Source organism: Eucalyptus grandis, chromosome 8 (assembly GCF_016545825.1).
Source record: "Eucalyptus grandis isolate ANBG69807.140 chromosome 8, ASM1654582v1, whole genome shotgun sequence".
NCBI lineage: Eukaryota > Viridiplantae > Streptophyta > Magnoliopsida > Myrtales > Myrtaceae > Eucalyptus > Eucalyptus grandis.
This window is the reverse complement of record NC_052619.1, coordinates 19,794,280-19,816,329: the sequence shown is the minus strand read 5'-3', so window position 1 is coordinate 19,816,329 and position 22,050 is coordinate 19,794,280. Positions and strand designations below refer to the sequence as shown.

General features: G+C 40.7%; 5 non-coding genes and 1 pseudogene across 5 annotated transcripts; 5 read left to right on the top strand and 1 right to left on the bottom strand.

Annotated features, from left to right (window-relative positions):
• The first annotated feature begins 270 nt into the window (after nt 1-270).
• LOC120287845 lies at nt 271-389 on the top strand. Its single transcript, XR_005546108.1, has one exon. It is a non-coding gene; the product is annotated as a 5S ribosomal RNA (ribosomal RNA).
• Nucleotides 390-681: 292 nt separating this feature from the next.
• Nucleotides 682-798, top strand: LOC120288001. Its single transcript, XR_005546251.1, has one exon. It is a non-coding gene; the product is annotated as a 5S ribosomal RNA (ribosomal RNA).
• Nucleotides 799-1,088: 290 nt separating this feature from the next.
• On the top strand, nt 1,089-1,207 carry LOC120287949. Its single transcript, XR_005546202.1, has one exon. It is a non-coding gene; the product is annotated as a 5S ribosomal RNA (ribosomal RNA).
• Nucleotides 1,208-1,499: 292 nt separating this feature from the next.
• Nucleotides 1,500-1,615, top strand: LOC120287874. The gene has a single exon (XR_005546137.1). It is a non-coding gene; the product is annotated as a 5S ribosomal RNA (ribosomal RNA).
• A 292-nt stretch (nt 1,616-1,907) lies between these two features.
• On the top strand, nt 1,908-2,024 carry LOC120288000. Its single transcript, XR_005546250.1, has one exon. It is a non-coding gene; the product is annotated as a 5S ribosomal RNA (ribosomal RNA).
• Nucleotides 2,025-3,220: 1,196 nt separating this feature from the next.
• Nucleotides 3,221-7,271, bottom strand: LOC120287052 (annotated as a pseudogene).
• Between the last annotated feature and the right edge of the window lie 14,779 nt (nt 7,272-22,050).

Here is a 22,050-nt window from a genome sequence, read left to right as displayed (position 1 = left end):
GACGATTTGCCGGGTCGAGATCTCGATCGATTTTAGATTTATTTCGTTTTTTATTTTTATTTTGACGATTTGCCGGGTCGAGATTTCGATCGAGGGAAACGGTTTTTAAAAGTTCTCCGTATATTTTCCGTTGTTTCTAAGTTAATAGATCGTTAATTTATCCGGCGATTGCGCAACGGCTCCTCGAAAGCCGGAAGTAGAACTCTCCGGACATTTCTTAAGACGAGAAATGGCTTTTGCTTCAAATAAGTTTGCAATGCGTAACATGACGGGTGCGATCATACCAGCACTAATGCACCGGATCCCATCAGAACTCCGAAGTTAAGCGTGCTTGGGCGAGAGTAGTACTAGGATGGGTGACCTCCTGGGAAGTCCTCGTGTTGCACCCCTCTTTTTCGTTTTTACTTTTATTTTGACGATTTGCCGGGTCGAGATCTCGATCGATTTTAGATTTATTTCGTTTTTTATTTTTATTTTGACGATTTGCCGGGTCGAGATTTCGATCGAGGGAAACGGTTTTTAAAAGTTCTCCGTATATTTTCCGTTGTTTCTAAGTTAATATATCGTTAATTTATCCGGCGATTGCGCAACGGCTCGAAAGCCGGAAGTAGAACTCTCCGGACATTTCTTAAGACGAGAAATGGCTTTTGCTTCAAATAAGTTTGCAATGCGTAACATGACGGGTGCGATCATACCAGCACTAATGCACCGGATCCCATCGTAACTCCGGTTAAGCGTGCTTGGGCGAGAGTAGTACTAGGATGGGTGACCTCCCGGGAAGTCCTCGTGTTGCACCCCTTTTTCGTTTTTACTTTTATTTTGACGATTTGCCGGGTCGAGATCTCGATCGATTTTAGATTTATTTCGTTTTTTATTTTTATTTTGACGATTTGCCGGGTCGAGATTTCGATCGAGGGAAACGGTTTTTAAAAGTTCTCCGTATATTTTCCGTTGTTTCTAAGTTAATAGATCGTTAATTTATCCGGCGATTGCGCAACGGCTCGAAAGCCGGAAGTAGAACTCTCCGGACATTTCTTAAGACGAGAAATGGCTTTTGCTTCAAATAAGTTTGCAATGCGTAACATGACGGGTGCGATCATACCAGCACTAATGCACCGGATCCCATCATAACTCCGAAGTTAAGCGTGCTTGGGCGAGAGTAGTACTAGGATGGGTGACCTCCTGGGAAGTCCTCGTGTTGCACCCCTCTTTTTCGTTTTTACTTTTATTTTGACGATTTGCCGGGTCGAGATCTCGATCGATTTTAGATTTATTTCGTTTTTTATTTTTATTTTGACGATTTGCCGGGTCGAGATTTCGATCGAGGGAAACGGTTTTTAAAAGTTCTCCGTATATTTTCCGTTGTTTCTAAGTTAATATATCGTTAATTTATCCGGCGATTGCGCAACGGCTCGAAAGCCGGAAGTAGAACTCTCCGGACATTTCTTAAGACGAGAAATGGCTTTTGCTTCAAATAAGTTTGCAATGCGTAACATGACGGGTGCGATCATACCAGCACTAATGCACCGGATCCCATCGTAACTCCGGTTAAGCGTGCTTGGGCGAGAGTAGTACTAGGATGGGTGACCTCCGGGAAGTCCTCGTGTTGCACCCCTCTTTTTCGTTTTTACTTTTATTTTGACGATTTGCCGGGTCGAGATCTCGATCGATTTTAGATTTATTTCGTTTTTTATTTTTATTTTGACGATTTGCCGGGTCGAGATTTCGATCGAGGGAAACGGTTTTTAAAAGTTCTCCGTATATTTTCCGTTGTTTCTAAGTTAATAGATCGTTAATTTATCCGGCGATTGCGCAACGGCTCGAAAGCCGGAAGTAGAACTCTCCGGACATTTCTTAAGACGAGAAATGGCTTTTGCTTCAAATAAGTTTGCAATGCGTAACATGACGGGTGCGATCATACCAGCACTAATGCACCGGATCCCATCGTAACTCCGGTTAAGCGTGCTTGGGCGAGAGTAGTACTAGGATGGGTGACCTCCCGGGAAGTCCTCGTGTTGCACCCCTCTTTTTCGTTTTTACTTTTATTTTGACGATTTGCCGGGTCGAGATCTCGATCGATTTTAGATTTATTTCGTTTTTTATTTTTATTTTGACGATTTGCCGGGTCGAGATTTCGATCGAGGGAAACGGTTTTTAAAAGTTCTCCGTATATTTTCCGTTGTTTCTAAGTTAATAGATCGTTAATTTATCCGGCGATTGCGCAACGGCTCGAAAGCCGGAAGTAGAACTCTCCGGACATTTCTTAAGACGAGAAATGGCTTTTGCTTCAAATAAGTTTGCAATGCGTAATTTTACAATAAAATTGTCACTCAAATATAATCATTCGAAACTTCTACATCGCATCAAATTTGTTAGGGCCAATCTATCGTGTCCGATACAGCGTCAACTCTAGCTCTTCCAGATTAGAGCAAATGATATTAATTAGAGTGAAAGATCATGGTTACCCTGTCTTTTCTTTTCCTAATGAAAGATCATAATGTGGTTATACATTGTAACAACTGTATTTAATTTAATTAGTGGAATATAGGCTTTACTCGCAGTACGCTAGAGCATGGCCAATGTCTTTACCACGAGCCACCAAGACTTCCAATGAAAGCTGGTCTAGGGTTCCAAGCAGAGCTGCAATGAGCCCTTGTCCTCCCTTTGGGAATGGAGCTCCTGCTGCAATATTTTCTTCACGTTAGAAAAGGTGTCCTCATCATTCGCAAATTAAGAACAGTAATAATTAAAAACTTTCTGATCAATCAAAGACTAGCGCCTGTTTGCTTTTTCCCTTTACAGGTTGTACTTGGTTTTTCAGATGCAATTGGCCAAACAAGAGAGAACGGAAAACGAAAAGGTTATTTGGATTTGAGGATGACGAGGAATGTGGTTTTCGTTCTTCGGAAAGGGAGGAGACGACAAAGGAGCGGACTTACACATACTTTTCCGCGAACCCCGCCTGTTCATGTAAGGTCTCCGCACGTCCACTTGCGGATTTCTCGCTAGGAATTTCACTATGCAGATCGAGATCGTGTTGACCATATGTGCACGTGCAATTGTGTCATGCATGTGTAACTTTCGTACCCAACATCGAATCATCTCTGGCTCATGGTATATATCGGCAAACACAAATCGCGATATCATGCCTGCGTTAGGGCTACCCTCCTGTTAACCAGAAAAGAGAAACGACAGCGATCCAAGTGATCTCACCTTCCGTTTATGTGCTTCTGTTTCTTGAGAATTGTTGGAACTCACGAACGAAGCCTCTTCTTCGCTCACGAGAGGTTCCCTCCCTCCAAGTACGACGCGATCGCATCCACCAACACACTCGTTTTGGCCCACGCGAGTCTCTCTCTCGCCCGTTCCGGTTCGTAAATGCTTTTGCCGTAAAGTAAGAATAAAGGAGAGTCTTCCCACTTGTCCCGAAGTCCACAAGTTTGCTCTCGCAATACCACCTATAAATTGCGGATCTCAATTAGCAAATTCAATTACTATACTTTTTTGCACCCTTCAATTATGGCGAGATTACCTCTTGAAAATTGTCCCATTCCTGAGAGGCTTGGCAATTGTTGTAATCCAGCTTTGCGAGCTCGAGATAGACATTGTTGTTAACGTACCCCATCCTGCCATTACATACAGGAAGATTAAGCAAGATTTGTTGGTTGTGATTGTAAGTGGGGAATTAGGGTGTCGACCTTTAAAAGATTAATGGTTGATTAGAATTTGAACATAATATATATATATATATATATATATATATATATATATATATAATATTTTCTCTAAAAGAAAGAGTGAAAATTAGAACTAATATGGGCCACAAAAGAGAAGAACCTGTAGAGAGTCTTTGCCAATCCAAACGTCGTTTTCGCCGCCATACTGGTCTATGTAAAATCTTGTCTCCACACGAGGTAAGCTTGCATACCATGGAACATCCAGAGCGTACCCTAATCTTTTAAATAAAAATTCATATATTTATTTTGATAATGGCATTTCTAGTATCTTAATAATAATATAACAGCTGGCAATTGCATGCCAAAACAACGGAAATAGAATCCAAAAATCGAACCAAGATGGCAGAGCGATACCCAATCAAAGTTCAAAGAGGAATGTACATATTCCTCGCCAGGTGTCCTTGGTTCTGATCCACTTATCAAGTAGCTCGTTAGCTTCCGTTTCCGTCTCAGAAACTTCACTGCATGGCTGCATCCTCGAGGATTTTCTCTCGCCTGGAAAGATCAACTCGAGGCCCTATAGAGGTTGAACATTCCAGTGACTGCCTCTGTCGACTGCCCCAGAAGGTTGAGAACACATCCCCGCGCTTAAATTGTTCAAACACGTCTGACGACACCCAACGCATCAACACGTTTATTTCACCAAGTAGTGAATCAAGAGAAATGGAAAAGAAAAGGAAAGAAACCAAGGAGTTTTCAAGTACCAGCAGACACTCTCTGTGGCCATGAGTCCAAGAGCCTGAATCCCATGGCAGTGTCGTCAATATCACTGATTCTTGAATTTCTCGCCCAGATCCCTTTTCACTCAATATCTAATACAATATTTGTCATGTAGATTAACATGGTTTCCACTCATCTGAATTCATAATAATTAACTCGAGAATTTGTTGCTTGAAGCTTAGCTCCAAAGCTCGACCAAGCTTCGATCGGGGTTAATTTTTTTTTTTTTTTAAAGCTAGAATTTGAGAGTGTAACAAAAACTTCAATAAGTAAATTCAGCATTCATTTCTTACCTTCAGCCATGTCTAGAATGCCCACAACTACTAATTTTCAAGCTACAATTCAACTACATGAGTTGAGCCTCTTGCGTTTAAGTAGATTGAATTCTCAAACAACATATCCGACAGAATACAAGAAAGTCTCGTTTAGGTTTTTTTTCTTTACCTGTGAACGTAGCTCATGCATTCTTTGATCTCATCCTTTGAAGTACCTAGAGACTCCAGTCGCTGCAAGCGGTCAACGGCCCACAGATGTTCGGAACAAGTCAACCGGATACACATTTGAACTAAGCAAAGTTTGGAACAAAAAAGAGAAGTCACTTTTTAAAGTCCATAACTCAATGATATCAGCAACTTGATAGTGCTAACCAATAGTTAATTAGGGGATGACAACTATTTTGTTTGACTTACTATCTGTAAATGACATGCACCAAGTGACATTTTTAATATTTATATACTTGAGCTTTTTTTTTTTATAATTAATATATCAATTAACAACCTCATATGATCACCTCCTAACCAAGTGTCACTATCCATATTAATTAACAATTGCCAGTGAAAAATGATATTGGTATTACTTCTCAATGGATAAGACCGCTTCTCTATAGTAAAAAAATTTAAATATTCTATATCTTATCTACCAATTTAAATCTTTAAAATAATTGGCAATGATCTCATGAGACTCGCATGATATTAGAGTAGAAAATTCTGAGTTTGAATTTTTTTTTCATAAAATATTACATGGTATTAGAGGTTAAGTTGTTAAATAAATGTGTGATTTAATATTTAAAATTTTTAAGACCTATATAGAAGTGGCTAATCAAAGAAAATAATTGCAAGAAAAGGGTAGGAAAAGAAATTTAACTCCTACTAATTGAAAAAGTTGCTTACCTCCTCCGTTAAATCTTGGACAGCTCTGCTTAAATAATCCAAGCAATTAGCATCCTTGGTTTGCATGAGTGCAAATGCAGTGGAGGAGAGAACAAGAACGATCCATCTGCGCTCTGCAGTTTTCAGAAGCTTTTCCCAATTTAAGCCCTCCATCCCCTCCAAGCTATGGGTAGAGTTGTGGGCACTTGGTGCATTATGTCCTTTGGTATCCTTTTTTTTTTTTTCGGTATCACACAAAAACACGACACAATCATTACCCCCAACATGTTACTAAAGCTAAATCTAAATGGGCCATTTCAACTTTGAGGGGAATAGTGATTTTTTATTAGATAAGTTGTCCTCACTTTTTTTCATACATTATCTAACATAGTAAAGTGTGAGAAAAGCTTAGAGACAACTTTCATTAGCAAAAGCTGAGCTCCATGTATTCTGTATTAAGTTCCTTACTTGTTGAGCTTCAGATTCCTCTTCGTATATCTCTTGGTAAGACGGGAGAGTCAGTCCACATTATCTTGATCTCCAATTTCCGAAAGGTCTCGATAAGCGAAGGAAAAGCAACTTCAACCCGATGGGCATGTGCTCGGAGTCCTCCTCTCCAAGTTTAGATATGTTGTCTCTGAAGAACGTCATTTCCTGTCAAAATCACCCAAGTTGAGGAAAAAGCATTTGTTTCTGTCGATTCAAGATGCCAAAGAATTGCCAAGAACAAAATAAGGTTAGGGCACACCTTTTTCGCATTTGTCAGGATGAATCTTCCAGTACTTCAGAGCCACGACACAAGCCAAGGTGTTGATGATTCGATCATGAGGGGGAGAAGATGAGATCGTCGCCCCAAGAACCGTCGGAAGCTGATTGTCCACGATCCACCGTAGAGCTTCAGGAACTGAGGGCTACCGCTCCGCTGACGTCCTCTACAAGAGCAACCCAGGCCGTATCATAGGCCGATATACTTGTACTTCTCCATCGGTCATCGACCCCAACATCGACTTGGTTGCTTCGACACGTTTGGTGATCCTCGATGGATGAGCAACCTTCGCGAAAGAAAGATCATGTGGAACACATCAAGCGATAGGATGACATGATAAAAATGATATCTGATTGGATGAGCGATATTATGTCAGCACGTCACTCGATGTATGCACGTGAGAACGAGGAATCGCAATTATTTCCTCCCGAAATTTACATCAGATTTGACTGGCCAAGTGCATTGTCGGAGCCGAAAGCTTTTTGCAGCTGTGGGACAATGGCGAGAGAAGCAACGAAACAAAAGGCATTACCTTAACACCTTCAACTCCCTAAGTCATCCTCCACAATCTCTCGCCACTTGATAATTGGCAGACCATTCTGGAAGCACATCATACTCTGCGCATGACAGTCCCGTCAAGCCCCAAAAAGGCGGCCACACATTCCACGCTTTTGTTGCAGGTATTCTCAGTTTCTTTGCATTACGACATACTGATATTATTAATCTAGATTCGAATGAATAATCTTGGGCAGGCATGCTGATGGTACCTTGGATGAGAGGTTTGGATATGGCGCTACATCTGGGGCGAATATCGGAGCGAAGATGACACTTGTCGTTATCCGGGGAAGGCAAAACACCTGCAATGTTTTCTAGCTATCGATGGGTTAGTGTGGTTTAGTGGTGCGGTGTGATCCATATTTCTTCATTCGTTTGTATTTATATACAGCTTCTGTATAAACCCAAACACAAGTGTTCAAAAGGATGGACAAGGATTAGAGGCAGAGGCCGTCTTCGACAGCGATGGACTTGTATGTTCCGGAAAATATTATGAAAGTTTCATCCTTTTTTTGTCTGCTTGAGAAACAGGGTAGGAATAATAAAGTGTATAGTTGATGGGGAGAGAAAGGAAGAAGGAATTCGACATGTAGTTAAAAATAAAGAAAAACAGGAAAAGGAAAGTTGATGGCATGTGTGTAAAGTACGGAAGACGGAGGGGGCAGAGTCTGAAACTAACACTTAACCTCACTCAGTGTTCCCAATGATCTGTAACTTCTGCATATATACCCACAAGTACACCTCTGTCATCTATAAGCTCTCTCTCTCTCTCTCTCTCTCTCTCTCTCTCGACAAGAGTCATAAGACAGAGCGAATTAATGTAAGAAGAAAGGAGGAGAGTTGATGGACAGAGGCGCCTTCTCTTTTACAGAAAGGAAACCGAAAACCAATGTTGATCAGCAAGAGGAAGCATGCATGTCTCACCATATCGACACCTTCCACACAAGCTAACTCCTCACGCACTAGACCAAGAAGAAGAAGAAGAAGAAGAAGAAGAAGAAGAAGAAGAAGAAGAAGAAGAAGAAGAAGAAGGAACTCCGACGACCGACTTACCCAGAAGCTGGGAAGGCTTGGCGGGGAGTACCGACGCTGGCCGAGAATGGAGGGCGAGCGACACGTCGCGGGGAGCGGGAGCGGAGAGAGGAAGGAAGCGATGGAGGACATGTTCGCGTGCGGTTGACGCTAGAGTCGGAGCTGGTGCTGTCGCGTGCGTGCGATGTCGCGGCTGCTGCTGCTGCTGCTGCTGTTGCTTGATGGGGAATGAGGAGGTATAATAAATGGGGAAGTGGCCGCGGGAGGCGGGTTTATATATGGTAGAGACGGACGCAAGAGGACAACAACTGTGTCTCTATAGATTCCCTAGATTGCCCGAGTAGCATCCCATCCTCCTCCCCACGGGGCGCTCCTGGAAATTACGGTCTGACCCAATTTCCACCACTGTATAATTAAGTCCACCTTGATTTTTTTTTAAAAAGATGCAAATTAAAGTGGTGGCCCCAAGATTTAGTTTACTTACTATTGGCGAGATACTTTTCTACATAGACATGTAAAACATCATGGGAATATCTAGGAATGTACTAAAAAAATTATTTAGTACACTAAAAATCAAATATGTGAAATACTTAGTTACAACAACTAGATCCTAAATAGAAATGGGAAATATATATTAAAAAAAGGAAGAAGGAATCGGGCTATCACTTTGCAATTGAATGATTGGGGTAATTTATATTTTTAGTATAAATGAAGTGAATCAATCGTGTAGGAGGGAAATAGCACCAGCCTGAAATTTTATTACCACAAATTATTTGCAATTTTTTTTTGCCAGGATTTAATTTGTTTTCGGCTTTTGGCTTTTGTTTTGTACTGTAGGGGGCGCTAATCACGCAGACAGTTCAGGAAATGACTAGTATAAAGAATTATAAATCCTCCCTTTTTTCAGTCTACACCCGTCCGCAAAGTTATTCCTGTTTTCTGCACACGGCGTTTTTTTTTAACGAACTAGAAAATACGGTCCGATAAGGGGAAGCTGAGATAGCTGCGCAGTCTTTTCCGGCTCGTTTTAGGCTAGCCAAATTTCATCATTACGATCTGGCCAACGCGTTGATTTCACGAAGATTTGGTTACCCGATGAGGACGAAAGTGACCTAGCATTATAAACTACATATTACACAAGCTGAGTAGTACCAGAAATAATTTAATGTCGTCAATTAGGAAGAGGCCGGCACATCTCTTCGGAAGACCAAAGGGAGGCCACGGAAGCCCGCTGGGCATGACGGCTTTCATAAAGATCATTCATAGGCGTGCAGGCCATCGATTCCATAGGTCACGGAACGAGGACCATGTCCAGCGGTTGGATCAGCGATACAAACGGATTTTGAAGTCTGATGGATATGGAAATTCTATCGGAACATGAGATGAGCATGTTCGTTTGTTTTTGTATTCTTTCATTGGGAGAATTGCCGATAGAGTCCTAAATCTATGACCATTTTTTTAATTTGGTCGTAAACCCTTTACAAAGAAATTTTCAAAATGTTTCGTTTTTTTTAGTTTTCGATCAACAAATGGGAAAAGTGCCAAAAAAAGCCCTAAACCTTTTGCTTTTGTGCCAATTTAGTCATAAACCTTTTTTTTTTGTGATTCTAAACCTTTTAAGTTGTGCCAATTCAGTCCTTTCCGGCCAATTTTCACTGGATTTTGCCGACCGGGATGCCGCCGGCCGACGTGACAACTTTATCATTTTGTAATTTTTTAAATATTTTTTAAATACTTTTAATATTTTTTTTATTTTTTTCTTTTTTCTCCTTCGCCGGTCGCCGAGGTCCGGCGACTCACTTAAGCGATCACGGCGAGGGCGAGGCCGACCTCGTTGATCCGGCGAGGTCGAGTCTCGCCGGCCATGGGCGAGCCGCCCATGGCCGCCGCCATCAGCCATGGGCGAGCTCGACCTCGCCGATCCGGCGAGGCTGAGCCCCGCCGGCCCCGCCGGCCATGGGGCAGGCTCGCCGCCGCATCCGGCGAGGCCGGCGAGGCGGCCATGGGCGAGGCTCGCCCGCCGGATCTCGGCAGGTCGAACCTCGCCGGCCCTCGCCGCCATGGGCGAGGCCCGCCGCCGCATCCGGCGAGGCCGGCGAGGTGAGCCCGCCCATGGCCTGATCTCGGCGAGGCGGCCATGGGGCGAGGCTCGCGGCCATGGGCGAGGCTCGCCTCGCCGGCCGCGCCATGGCCCGATCCGGCGAGGCTCGGGGCGAGGGCCGCGAGGCTCGACCTCGCTGATCCGGCGAGGCGAGCCCGCCCATCGCCCATGGCCGGATCCGGCGAGGCGCCTGGGCGAGCTCGCCCGCCCTTGCCTAGCGATCGCCCTGGCCGGTCACCGACCCCGGCGACCGGCCGGAGGAAAAAGACAAAACTAAAAATTAAAAAAATTAAAAATTTAAAAATTTAAAAAATTTAAAAAATTAAAATATTATTAAAAGTTGTCCACGCAAATACGGACTCGCCATGTCGCCTATTAAGGCCCAAACAAGAAAATCCGGTCAAAATTGCTGGAAAGGACCGAATTGGCACGACTTAAAAAAATGTTTGGGACCGAATTGACACCGAAAAAAGGTTTATGACTAAATCGACACAAAGCGCAAAAGGTTTAGGGACTTTTTTTCGCACTTTCCCCATGTAGAATGGGGACAAACCAAAAGGTTAACTTAAAAGTGCTGAATCTGGCCAAATTTGGTCTGTGGAATTGATGGAGACATCATCACTATGGGGTTATACTTACAACTTATAATTCATTAGCTTATGAATATAATGAAGAGAATAACCAGATTTGATATGCAGAAAGAATTTCCGAGTCTTAATTACACACAAATGAAGTGTTCACATCTATTGATGAACTCACCAAGGTCCTCAACGACAACTTCTCTTGAAGAGGGTCCACATCCAGAAATGCTCCATAAGTGGTCTTATCATTGCTATAGTTTAGGGATGATCTGAAAATAGAAATAAAAATAGCCAAAAAGCAGAAAAGAAATATCAGAAACCTTCTGGGGATTAGTGGGTGGAATACATGCCCTTGAGATAAAGATATAAATTAGAGAGATGGAGGTTGGACCTGCTCTGGTCACTACACATGAGGACGACGTATTTGTTTTGGCCTTTGAAAATTCTGAAGAAAACTGCTGTGTATTCTTTGCAAGCCTTTTGAAGCCATGACCAGTAATCCAAATGGTCCAAGACTACCTTTTAACTAAAGCACCCTTTCGGCTACAAAGCATTTGTGGGTCGGTCCAAGTTGGGTCTAACGAGTCTGCCCTCTCGAGCTCTTTTACTTTAAACGAGACCACTACGTCCGCCTGCAAATGAAAGGAGATTGAAGGGACCACGCCTCTTATCGTACTCTAGAATAGAGTTACCCATAACCTTTCGCATTATTTTCTTTTCCTTGTCACCAAATATGAGGGAACCGGGTCGGCCGATAGTGCGGTGTCATAAAACACGGAATAGATTTCCTGTGAAAAGGAACTTTTCTTAATGTGGCAGCAATTTTTCTTTATGTGGGAAGTGATTTGGTGTTGCTAACTTATGTTATAGAGTAAATAAGTGCCGATTCAAGTAACGGTTACATAATGGGAAAAGTGCGAAAAGTCTAAACCTTTGCGCTGTGTCAATTTAGTCCTAAATATTTTTCTGTGCTAATTCCGCTCATAAACCTTTTAAGTTGTGCCAAATTCAGTCCTTTCCCGGCAATTTTGACCGGATTTTGTCCGACGCCGGCCGCCGACGGGCCTCGATCGGCGTTAATGTGGGACAACTTTTAATAATATTTTAATTTTTTTAAATTTTTTTTTTTTTTAGTTTTGTCTTTTCCTCCATTGAAGTTCCGGGTCCGGCGACCGCCGAGGCGATCGCCGGGCGAGGGCGAGGGCGAGCCCGCCCATGGCCGCCGCCGGATCCGGCCATACGGCGATGGGCGAGGCTCGCCGCCGGATCCGGCGAGGTCGAGCCTCGCCGGCCCTCGCCCGACCTCGCCGAGATCGGCCATGGGCGAGGGCCGGCAAGGGCGAGCTTCGCCCATGGCCGCCTCGCCATATCGAGGCCATGGGCGAGGCTCACCCTCACCAGCCTCGCCGGATCTCGGGGGCCGGCGAGGTTCGACCTCGCCGATCCGGCGAGGCGAGCTCGCCCATGGCCGGCGAGGTCAAGCCTCGCCCATGGCCCGATCGGCGAGGCGGCCATGGGCGGCTCGCCCGCCGGCCCTCGCCCATGGCCTGGCGAGACTCGACTCGCTGTGATCCAGCGAGGTCGGCCTCCGCCTCACCGGTGGTCGCTTTCGGCCGGTCGCCGGACCTCGGCGACCGGCCTGAGGAAAAAGAAAAAAGAAAAAATAAAAAAAAATTAAAAGTATTTAAAAATATTTAAAAAATTACAAAATTATTAAAAAATTATTAAAAGTTGTCCATGTCGCGCGATCATGCCACGTCAGCCCGGCCGGCGTTCGGTCAGCAAAATCCGGTGAAAATTGGCCAGAAAGGACTGAATTGGCACAACTTAAAAAGGTTTAGGACTGAATTGGCACAAAAAAAAGGTTTAAGACTAAATTGGCACAAAAGCAAAAGGTTTAGGACTTTTTTGGCACTTTTCCCACCAACAAATTATCGTAAATTAGATATAGTAAACAATTGTACTACGTCATAAATTTAAAAATCCGTAGTTCACGGTGTTCTGTGTTTGACTACGACGATTCTTGATATAGCATTACTAAGAGGGTGGTCATTTAAATAACGTAAATATAGGTTGTTGATTCTGATTAAGAAATTAATCATATATTTAAAAAAAAAAATCCGTAGTTCACGGTGTTCTGTGTTTGACATGATATAGCAATACTAAGATGGTGGTCATTTAAATAACGTTAATATAGGTTGTCGATTCTGATTAAGAAATTAATCATATATATATTTTGGGAGAGACCCCACTTAATTTCCTTCTTAATTTTAATTTTGTTCTTCTTCATGCTAAGTTCGTGTATCAAGTAGAGCTACTGCGTCAGACATTTTAAAAATCCGTAGCCTACGGGGGTCTATGTTTGACTACGGCGATTCTTAATATAATTGCTTTGCCGGCTTTGGATTCCGCAATAAAATATCTTTCATCAAGTGTTATATTTTGATTTTTATTAAAGAGTATTTAGGTTCTATGCTAGTATTGAATAGAGAGAGTCAAATGCCGACGGAGATATATATACATACATACATATATATATATATATATATATATACATACATACATACATACATACATACATATATATGTATATATATATATATACATATATATATATATATATATATATATACATACATATGTATATATATACAGTCTCGAATCTAATTGAGTCATTTAGTACAAGCTTAGAATTAATGATAATTAGTGTCGAAATCTAATCAATAGCTTGATCCAAACGCACTTCAACACACTAATGAAAGTCCATTAAACTTAAAGTGATTTGTACCATATCGAAGCTTATTCGACATCACTGGACATTGAAAACAATATCAAGAAGGCACTACTTCTAATTGGGTTCAAGGACACAATGTTGGAACTTAATCGACGACACTAGATAGTGGAAACAACATCTAGTAGTTATTGCTTCTAGATGGATATGAGGACATGACGTCGGAATCTAATTAATAACGCTAGATAGTGAAAATAATATCCACTATGTACTGCTCTTAGATGAGTATGTGGACACAATGGCAGAATTTAATTGACGACATTGAATGGTGGAAATGATTCTTGAAATACTTGGCCATCCTTCGTTTCCATGACTGACATGGGCTGATGCCTGCACGTGACAACGAGGATGATTTCAAATGTCTTCATCCCTCGTGACCAGCACATGACAGTAAGAGTAATTTTGAGTGTCAACAATAGCAACACTAAAATGGTGGAAATCCAACCCTTATCAAATAACACAATATAGGTTGTTGATTATGATTGAGAAATTATTCATATATATATTTTTGGGAGAAACCCCACTTAGTTTCTTTATTTATTTTTATTTTATGCTTTCTTATGCTAGGTTCATCTTATCAAGCAGAATCCTGCTAATAAAATTGTCCTTTCTATCTCTTAATATCCTGCACTTTATTTTTCAGGCCAACTATTTTTTTAATTTCATTTAAATTTTGCCACTTTAAAAGTCCCATCAAGCGAAATTTTTAGCAATTAACTACAATTAGAGCGTTAATTTAAAACATATTTCCCTGCAAAACTGGATGCGCCGGTCAACCGATTTTCATGGAAAAACGATGACCTCTGTTTGTTCCGCGAAAATGAGCAATTTGGAAAACATTTCCTAAAAATAATTGCTTATGTCTCTTATAAAATAGATGAATAAATAATATTTTTATTGTTCATGAAAATATTTAGACACAAAATTCTATCGATAACGAAAATATTTTTCATTGGGTAATTATTCTAAGTAATACAAACAATCATTTATAAGAAAATGCTTTTAAAATCATTCATTTTTCACGAAATGGCTCCATTTGAGCACATGTTGATGTAGATCGGAGCTAGCATGAGAATTCCTACTATCGATGCAGATTGTTTCTGGAGTTGGGATGATTGCGGCCTATGATGGAACCATTTGAGCGCATGCTCTAATGGTGGCTTTTAAATACCTAGAACGAGCTTGTCTCACCATTTAATTTCAAATGTCTAGATTAGCCGAGGCCTTTGTATTTGGGGATCTGTTCTGTACTCGTAATCCCCTAATGATATCTAGGAGATTTAGGGGATCGTGAAGATATGAAGGAGATTCGCTTGAAAAAGGATGATCAATGTAATAATTGCGATGAATCATGGAAATCAAGTCGGAAGCAATTGCCGTGTTCGACGGGGATGCCGATTCTAATTGCTGCAAAGAAGGGTTACTAAAAATCAATGTTTGTGAATCATCTTTTGCTAAGAGGTCTTTAGATTGCCAAAGCTGGGAAGTTTTGTAGATAATACATTAGCCAGAGCCTACCCTTCTGCAATTCAGCTTCATTTCCAAAGCCCTAATCTTGAAAAAGAACTAAGCTTGTCTCACCATTTGATTTTGGATGTCTAGATTAGCAAAAGGCTTTTGTATTTGAGGATCTGTTCTGTCATTGTAATCCCTTGATGATATTCAGGAGATTTAGAGGTTTGTAAGAAAACAAAAGAGATTTGCTCGAAAATAGACAATCAATGTAACGATTGCAATGAATGACGAAACTCAAATCGAAAACAATTGCCGTCTTGACAGGGATGCTGACACTAACTGTTGCAAAGAAGGGTTACTAAGATCAACGTCTGAGAATCATCTCTTGCTAAGAGGTCTCTAGATTGCCAAAGCTGGAGAGTTCATTCGACAAGACATTAGCCAGAGCCTACTCCATGTGCAATTCAGCTTCCTTTTCCAAAGCGCTAATCTTGGGAAAAAGGAAATTCAAAATCCCAGAAGTTGCCACGCGGCGGAACCCTCACGTCAATCTTCTCAAACAGCCACAGCAACAGCCAAAGTCTCTGAACCAGTTTCAGTTTCAGTTAGAATAAATTCTTAAAGGGATTGAGACTGGTCCGATGTATCTGAACCTCGGTGCAAATGTTCAGAACAATATCTTTGACTGCCAAATACCAACGTACTCCTCACTGATTGGACAGGCGGATGTCAACCAGGAATCATATGTTCAAGTCGATAAAGCTTACATGGGGTCTGCGTTCTATTCATGAGAAAACCAAAAAGAGATACATGCATTTATCTTCCCAAAAACTTCTTTAGAAAAAGAAATTATATTCTTTGAAAAATCATTTTCAAAGAAAATCATTATTTTTCATTTACTCGATAACTTAGAAAAAATAAATTTATTCTTATTAAAAGAGAAGTCGTTTTCCTATAACCTAAGCACGTTGTTTTCGATTTATAGAAAACATTCTTCTATAGATTGATTAGTTTTTTGCTAATGAATTAGGAAACAATTTCTTCAGAAATAGTTTTTGTCAAACAAATGGATCCATAGTCCTATACAAATGAGTAGATACCACAATAACTCCATCCAAAGTAAGATCAAACTCAAGTGAGGTAGCAAGAATAGATGTTAAAATCTAGGACATGGGATCCTTCACTATAACTCTCAAGAGATTACTCTAGCTGGAACTCAAGCTCATAGTTTAACTTCATTGTGCTTGATTTGATGACAAGCTTTAACTAACTCAATAATTCGGTAGAAAAGTAATTAAGGAAAAAAAAATCTCGGCCCTACTTCTTTTATTTTTATTTTTTGAGAATAAGTATATAGAATGTCCTAAAACTTATTATAAAAAGTGTAATTAAATCCTAAAAAATTTAAAAAGTGCAACTGAATTCTAATTTTTTTCAAAAGTGCAAACAAATTCTCAAACTTATCAAATTAATCCGATCAAGTCTTTTGGTTGGTCACACTATTTGAAAAGTTTGGGACTCGATTATACCTTCATAATAAGTTTTAGGACTTTACCACACTTGTTGAAAGTTTCACGACTTCGATTATACTTATTCTTATTATTTTTTACCCTCATTAAACATGTTTATCGAGAGACAAGCTCTTCACTTCTAATCCTCTCCCGAGCAAAACAAAGAAGGACAAGACCGCACTGAGATTCCAATCGCACCGGGGAGACCTAAAGGGCATCAGGCTCCTTGCGCGATGTTGATTGCATCCGCCACGTCAAATGCGTAGACAAATATCAGAACTAAAATTTAAGGAAAGAGATCATCTTTAGATGGATAAGAACTTGTGGGGTTTCCCTTGGACAATCCATGGATGGACGACCCATTACGTTGATCACTGCTGGATTAAACCATAGGCGTCAATTCATGTCGCTGAACTCGTCTTTTAAGCGGCTTTTGTCCGCCCCTGGTTTGACGGTCGGAAGAGAGCGAGTCGCGTTGGGGCTCTCGAATCGACGGCGTATGAGGTTGCCCGCGTAAAGTTATCCTTTTCCTTGTACCGACAGCGCATGCTCGATTTGTTTTTTTTAATTTTTTATTAACACCTTACTATCACTCTGACGATGTGGCGGGTTACGTGTGAATGGAAACGGACGGATAAGCATATTAGCGAATGATTGAGGTCTCTGTTAAAAAATAAATTAAAAATGATTGAGGTCGGACAACTCACGTGATTTGTCAAATCTTCGAGATGATGAGGAAAGATGCGAGTTCTACTAAGGAGCATCTCGAATGGAATCGGGCATTTTTAAATTCGATTGAGAGACGGTCATAAGCCAACAAAAGCAATTGAGGGAAAGAGCAAGCATCAACAAAATGAAGTGATGCTCAGGGTTGTTTTGTTCCTACGGGGAATCCCATCTACTTCCACCACCTTTCATGCTTCCTCAGGGTCTCTTGTGTAATCTTTGCTTTCTTTGGTGGTTGGTCTTGTTGAAACAAAATGAAGTGATGCTTCTGAAAATTTGAGGAATATCTCGATGCTCTCAAAGAATCATATGTACTCGAAGATATCTCTAGTGGGTATGTCTTTATTGAATCATTGTTTCTGAAGGAAATAAGGAGTTTCATGATGAATTATTATCGGTTATTGGTCTCACTTACTTTAAACGCACAAATTTTTTATTCATCGCATTCGACCCGAAAAGTTAAAATAAGGGGGGGTGAAAAGAGACAATTTATATTTAAGTAACATATAATCCCCGTAAATTGGTGCTTTAGTGCCTCCTCTCACACGAAAGATTAGAAACGATGTGAAGAATTTGACAAACGGGGACCGAACATGCAAAATGAACTGGACATAACCTAAAATTAATATAACATTAGAATGTCCAACCTAAAAACTTCAGTTAATAAGTATAGGGAGATCACATATTTGTAGAGAGTATATAGACCTTATAGAGAATATGAGATACTTTTAAGACATTGGATTCATGTATTTGTGGCCCAACTAAGGAGCAATTGTCGCGTGTTGGCTTAGCCTTGCCAGGAGTACACGATATCTCTTGACTATGTCAGTCTATGTCATTTAAAGTTCATTGTTATATTATGATTATGTTTTCAAGTAATTAAACTAGGACGTCTCAACTATCAGAAGCGTGTTAGGTCCTAAAAGCTTGGCAATGTTGGAAGCGTGCAAAAACCTGATACCTTCATCGAGGATGATCATCAAGAGCCTAAGAGACATATCTTCACCTAAAATGACTATTGTCTCCGTTGGACGGGATGAGAGGAGGAAAAAAGATAAATAAAAGGTCATTGAGAACATTGAATTCTCAATGATTCCATAAAGGAACGCAATATAGAAAGACCATCTTGCTAAAATATAAAGAGATGAATGTAACAAAGAAAGACTGAATGGCCAAAACAAATCCCAAAAAATAAAAGAATTAGACCTTGATGTATACAACAAAATCATAGAGTAGACCCATTAAGTGATACTCGAGTAAAGGCTCGTCCCCAAACAGTTTCTCCGAGAATGAACTTGGCTCATGTAACCCGGGACTGTTATGAATAAAAAACTATATCGGATGGTAAACAAATCAAGCTTAAAATATGATACATGCTTATATACATAATGTGATGTCCTGGTAGCGTCACATACTAAATACAAGCGGAAACTATTTATTAATACTATGATGGGATCTGTCTTAATTAATGATTACGTTAAGGTATTCCGACCTAAGTGGTTAGCATGTTTAACATGAATATTACGTGATCTTGAATTCTTCTAAAGCATGTTTGTCTTCTCCTTACTTTTTGAACTACATAAGGGCTTCATTTCATTTCCTACTAGACTCATCACTGGCTTTTTACTTACATCAACCTGGAAGAGCTTACATGTACAGCATATAAATAGGACATATTTACACGTCATCGGCAAAAGTGTAAGTGTCAGACCTAGGAAAGGGGGTCAAAAGGGAGCCTAGTTTCGCTACCCCTTATACTAACCCACGTCCATAAAAAACAAAAAAGTCTTCTTCAGTTTCGACACGAACTTAGTGCTCTAAGCAGCACCCGCCCCTACTCTAGGGCTGCCTTCACCAAAATGAAGAGGGCCGGATAGCTTCCCTTCGTGGTTAATGAACCAGGCTTCAAACCTCATCACTATCTAGTTGACATGTCTGTCATCCATCCAAAGCGTGGCTTCATATTGTGTGTAGGTCATCTTGATATCAGGGTCGTACACGTCATGAAAAGACATGTCCATGTAAGCTATGATCCCATACTGTGCCATTGGGGGTACGCCCATTTTAGCGATCTAAAAAAGATAAAGGAATGAGCAATGCTCAGTAAAAAAACAATAGAGTCCTAAACTAGATGATCCATTAGTCGCAAAGAAAATGCAATATACAATCCATGACAACATACATAGACCAGAGCAAAACTTTCACATGGACCATTTCATAATCACCCTAACTCATATTCCTATTCACCACCTATAAGGCACACCAATATTAGTACACACGTTTTACGCAACTGACCAAAACTAGGATGTGATGCAACAACACATGAACGCACACGCCAAGCGAAATTAATTTATCATGTATTTCAATATCCATCCTCAAATTGGTTTCCCATTGGAGCACAAGCTGGTCCATTGAGTCAGTTCTGAAATCCCGCATCCGAACTTCCATGGAATCCCTAACATGGAAATCTCATTTCGAGGCATCCCATTATCATACAATCAAGGCATTCCATGAACACACGGTAAGGGCATCTCACTTAATTTTCTTTGCTTTGATTTTGACTGCGAATGCCTTTGATATGGTCTAATCTTTAAAGAAGGTAAGCATGAAGGCTGCACAAAAACGCATTGATTCGGAAATTGGTACTGTTGTACAGGAGGATGAGAGGAGGAGAGACGGGACAATGGCAGTTGATTTCTCATTATATCACATCTTGACGAGAGATTTCCATTTTACTGACATCCTCACACATGCACCTCACCAAACCTTCCATTCGCACGTGAGCCGTCCTAAGCTAGGCCCACTCCCCCTTAATACCAGCATCCTTATTCACCATAATTATCTTATATCAAAAGGCATACCAAAGGCGACAACTCATTCGCCTTTGGCATCTAGGGCACGATTCATTTTTGTCACGTCGGCTTCTAGAAGCGACAAATTGAATTTGTTGCCTTCAGTCGCCCTCGGCGATAAAATAAAGGAATTTTGAGGCAACAAAGCAAATACAACAAACGGTCCGTGATAAATATTTTGTATTAAGTCGGTGAGATTTTGTGGAATTATCATCGATTATTTTGAAAGTTTAAGCTGGTAAATGAATGTGTGGCTTAATATTTCAATATACACACAGAAGTTCTCTACAACCTGATGCTCGACAAGCACTACTAGGCGTTAGGATGCATATGTTAGTGAGTTGTGTTAGAGAAATCCAACATTAGGGAATTGATACGGTTTAGAGCAGTTGATATATCCTAATTAGCCTATAATTTATTGGCTTAAGTTTTTAAGTGAATATAGGCTTAATTAGATATGTTGACAAGCTTGCACTTATGCTTCCTCTTAGTGATTTCTCCGAGTGAAGGTATCAGGCTTTTATTGCACACTCCCAACAAATGGCACCGAGGCCGATAATAAATGCAGAAGGATGCTTGAATTAAGGGGGAGCGGACCTAACATAGAGTTATTATGATGTACGCGTGAATGAGTTGTATTAAAGAAATCCCATATCGAAGAATTGATGTGGTGTAAAGTGGTTAATATATTCTAGTTGACCCATAACTCATTGGGTTAACTTTTTGAGTGAAGGTGGGCTCAATGGAAATGTTGTTGGGCTCAGACTTAACCTCCCATTTGGCAATCTCCCCCGGCGAAGGTATCTCATCCAATCCTAGTTAGAATGAATGATTCTCAGCTTGGAAACTGGTTCAGATTGCAACTGATGTTGATGAGAGTACTTGGCATCTTCTTTACTTTCTCTTTTTTTGTTTGCATTTAGAATCGGCGTATTCAGTTGATGTTTTGAGAGTTGCGCATGTGAACTGTGACGTGACAACCCTCATAAATAAAACAAGAGTTCATTCCAGGTCGATGCAATCGGCAATAATATCGAGTGGCGTGAGACAAAGCCGTCCTTTTCTTAATTAAATTTTCTCTTTAAATGTGGCTCTTGTGATTCTCTTGCTACAGCTCAATCGGATCATTTCTCAGTGAAATGACGCCCATGTGGTAACGCCCAAAATAAGTTGCCGGTGCCGCTTGTGCTTTCACTTGATAAAAGAAAAAGGGCTGTTAGTCATTTTGATTATTCTTTTTATGACAACTGTATCTTTGCTAGAGTTACCAAATGCGAGCAGGCTTCAAAAATAGGGTAATGGCTTCCACATTGGAAGAAAAGAAATCTTGTGATGCTTATATTGCTCGATGTGCGGAAATCTCAAGTCTTATCATTTTCCAGGCATGAGCATCAGTCTGTCATTCATTTCATGATGATTGAGTGCATTTGCATGGTTCGATGCCAGGCCGATTCATTGCACGAAATCGGCATCGATTGATACACTTTTTTTCTAAGCCTAATGCCTTCGGTTGTCTTTCACAAACTCCCAGCGTACACAGAACTTTTCGTTTTGGAAGATATTTAGTGTTAAGTCGGTGAGATTTTGTGGAATTATCATCGATTATTTTGAAAGTTTAAGCTGGTAAACGAATGTGTGGCTTAATATTCAATATACACACAGAAGTTCTCTACAACCTGATGCTCAACAAGCACTACTAGGCGTTAGGATGCATATGTTAGTGAGTTGTGTTAGAGAAATCCAACATTAGAGAATTGATACTGTTTAGAGCAGTTGATATATTCTAATTAGCCTATAATTTATTGGCTTAAGTTTTTAAGTGAAGATAGGTCCAATTAGATATGCTGACAAGCTTGCACTTATGCTTCCTCTTAGTGATTTCTCCGAGTGAAGGTATCGGGCTTCTATTGCACACTCCCAACAAATGGCACCGAGGCCGATAATAAATGCAGAAGGATGCTTGAATTAAGGGGGAGCGGACCTAAGATTGAGTTATTATGATGTACGTGTGAGTGAGTTGTATTCAAGAAATCCCACATCGAAAAATTGATGTGGTGTAGAATGGTTAATATATT